The sequence below is a fragment of the Leptodactylus fuscus genome, chromosome 2 (genome assembly GCF_031893055.1).
Source record: "Leptodactylus fuscus isolate aLepFus1 chromosome 2, aLepFus1.hap2, whole genome shotgun sequence".
Lineage (NCBI taxonomy): Eukaryota > Metazoa > Chordata > Amphibia > Anura > Leptodactylidae > Leptodactylus > Leptodactylus fuscus.
In genome coordinates, this window is record NC_134266.1 from 64901339 (window position 1) to 64904717 (window position 3379).

At 51.6% G+C, this 3379-nt stretch overlaps 1 non-coding gene across 1 annotated transcript; it reads right to left on the reverse strand.

Moving 5' to 3' along the window:
* Positions 1 to 1582: 1582 nt before the first annotated feature.
* TRNAS-CGA (transfer RNA serine (anticodon CGA)) lies at positions 1583 to 1664 on the reverse strand. The gene has a single exon. It is a non-coding gene; the product is annotated as a tRNA-Ser (tRNA).
* Between the last annotated feature and the right edge of the window lie 1715 nt (positions 1665 to 3379).

Below are 3379 nucleotides of genomic sequence, written 5' to 3' on the forward strand. Positions count from 1 at the left end.
GGCCACAGGGAGCTGCCCCACGTCAAAACTCAGGCTTCCTCTTGGTGTCCTCCTTGGAAGCGCCACGACCAGCTCCCCTAGGGCGATATCTAAAACGCCGTTGTTGGGAAGGGCGTCTATAATTAGAGGAAGAACCTCTGCCTCTAGAGGGAGCACGTCTGCCCCTGGATGCTTGAGGTAGGGACCTTCCCCTACCTTCAGCTAATCCCTCCATAATGGCGTCTAAGCTTTGGCCAGACACCCTTCCCGGCTCAAAGGGGAGAGCACATAGTGCTGCTTTAGACGCAAAATCTGCCCGCCAAGGCTTTAGCCAAAGGGGTCTACGGGCCGCAGTAGACAACGCCATAGATTTGGCGGAGATTTTTAATTGATGGCAGGAGGATTCCGCCAAATAATCTGCAGCCCTATGAACTCTTTTCATAGAGGCCAGAATCTCATCTCTGTCTACGCCCAAGTCTATATCCCGCTCCAAGGCGGCTAAGCGGTTGCGCAAAAAGTCACCAACCATAGAGGAGGCTATGGCCACAGAGGCTTGCGCGGAGGAAGCTGAGTAGACCTTCTTCAGAACGGAGTCCGCCCTACGATCCAGAGGGTCCTGAAGATTTGAACCATCTTCCAAGGGCACCAGGGTTCTGCGGGACAGCTTTGCTACGGCCAAATCCACCTTCGGGGGAGGCCCCCAGGAATCCCACTGGGTAGTGTTAATAGGAAACAAACTCTTGAAGATCCTGGAAAGCGAATGTCCTTTCTCTGGCTGTTTCCACTGCTGCGCCATAAGGTCGGTCAGCGTGGCGTCCGCATGGAAGGCAATATGTCCCCCAGAGGCAGACGTGGAGGCTTCCCCGTCAACATCTCGGCCCACTGTAGACCGGATGGACTTCAGCAGCCTGCCCGTTTGTTCATAATGGAACGCAGTTCTGCTGGAATAACTGAGTCGTCCTCGGAGGAATCATCCTCTGCCACCCGCAGGTGTTACAGGGGGGGGGGGGAGAGACGAGGAACGGAGCTCAGAGCATGGTCTCCTGGTGAGCTGAGACAAGGTGCAATGGATCCCTTTGAGGGAATCATCCTGCAAAACAAAAAGGAGAGTACAAGCAAGGGAAAAACTATTTACCCAAGCGATGCCCAAACTCACCATCTCCTTGACCCAGGCCATCATATCTCTGGGAGAGGGCTCCACAGGTGGAGGACCTCTGCACCCGCGACAACGGGCCCACTCATAGCCTAAAAATAGGCAAGTTATAGGACCAGTAGTACCCCGCAGGGCACAACCTTTCAAGCCGCTACCTACCATCAGGGAGCGGTGTGTCGCAATCGAAGCAGGAAAGAGGTTTCCTCTTGGAAGAGGTTTTCCTCCTACCATCCCCAGGAGGGGTAGTAGAGGATGACATATCCTACAGAGAGAGATAATAGACCATGCAACACTGTCACCATGACATCATACCAGCTTTTAAAAAAAGGGTAAATCTTACCAGGTCCAGTAGACCGGACAGCGAGGTGACTTGGCGCCCAACGTGCGACTCGAACCCACGACCTTGAGATTAAGAGTCTCATGCTCTACCGACTGAGCTAGCCGGGCTGGCGCTGTGAACAGGATCTGAACCTGTGCGGGGAGACCCCATTGGATTTCGAGTCCAAAACCTTAACCACTCGGCCATCACAGCCGGTTCCCAATAAAGTTTGCAAACTGGAAAAGAGTTCAAGATCAATGAACACCACAATCGCACGCCTTCAGCAGATACTGCAGGAAGGTCTCTGACACCAGGCCAGCCAGCCTCTTAATTCTGGCCGGCTGGAAGTGGGCGGAGCCACAATCAAAGCAGGTGAGGCAACCTGCCCAGACAACTAACCCTGTAATCAGGGGTCTGCAAAGATATACATTCCCCCCCACCAAGAGGCCCTTAACACGGGCACTTACCCCCACATCTCCCCGTCTTTTCCGGCCTTTAATAAGACCTGAATCTTCCCTGAGTGAGCGGCCGCCAGCGCCAGGCCGTTGCCATGGCGCTATGATACTTCCGGCGAAACCGGAAGTGCGCGCTTACAGCGGCCGGCGGGGAACAGGATACACAACAGTGTGGTTCCACCCGCCGGCAGTCCGCGCGGCCACCAGAGGCGGCATGCGGAGTCCCCGGACTCTCACCAAAATGTCAGGTAAGTCACAAGGAGCAGGGGAAGCGGAGGAGAGGGGGGGCAGGGGGGATAGAGGGGGGTAGCCACACATGGCTAACAAGCACCTTCTCCCCGCAGGGCACAGAAGGTGACAAGAAGAAAACAACCGCTCAGGAGGTGAGTGATCCTGCTGAGCTTCTCAAAGAGGACACAAGTCCTCCCACCTGTCCTCTGTCCACACAGGACAGAAAAAAACACGCAGAGGGGAGGTTCTTGTGCCCTCTTATAGGGCCTGCCACGCATTTGATTGGCTAATTAAATATCCGCCTGTCCTACCAGCACACAGGGGCAGAAATACCCCACATTGTGCCGCTGTTGAGGACGACAGGGAAGCAGTTTTGCTGAAGCAATGTATTTAGGAAAAGTCTTACATTCACATTTACAAGCATTATAGATAGGATCCTTGTGACGGGACAACCCCTTTATTGTTGATGAATATGGCTTACAACCAAGGGAAACCCAAATCATTATCTCAGAAAATTACTATTACTATATTATATAAGACCAACTGTAAAAAGTTTATTTAACACAGAAATGTTGGCCAAATGAAAAGTCTGTCTAGTAAATGCCCTCAATACTTGGTTGGGCGCCTTTTGCACAAATGACGGCATCAATACGGCAATGTGGCATGAAGGGATCAGCCTGTGGCACTGCAGAGGTGTTATGGAAGCCCAGGTTGTATGATAGCAGCCTTCAGCTCGTCTGCATTGTTGGGTCTGGGGTCACTCATCTTCCTATTCACAATACCACATAGATTCTCTATGGGGTTAAGAGTTTGCTGGCCAATGAAACAAAATGATACTGTGGTTATTAAACCAGGTATTGTTACTTTTGGCAGTGTGGGCAGGTGCCAAATCCTGTTTGAAAATGACATTTCCATCTCCATAAAGTTTGTGGGCAGAGGGAAGCATGAAGTCCTCTTGAATTTCCCGGTAGACAGCTGTGCTGACTTTGGTCTTGATAAAACACAGTGGACCTACACCAGCAGATGACATGGCTCCCCAAACCATCACTGATTGTGGAAATTTCACATGAGACCTCAAGCAGCTTGGATTGTGTACAGCGGCCTCTCCACTCTTCCTCCAGACTCTGGGACCTTCCAAATGAAATTCAAAATTTATTTCCATCTGAAAACACCTTTGACCACTGAGTAACAGACCATAACTTCCTGATGATAATTCATTGAGATGCACTAGTATATGGTCAG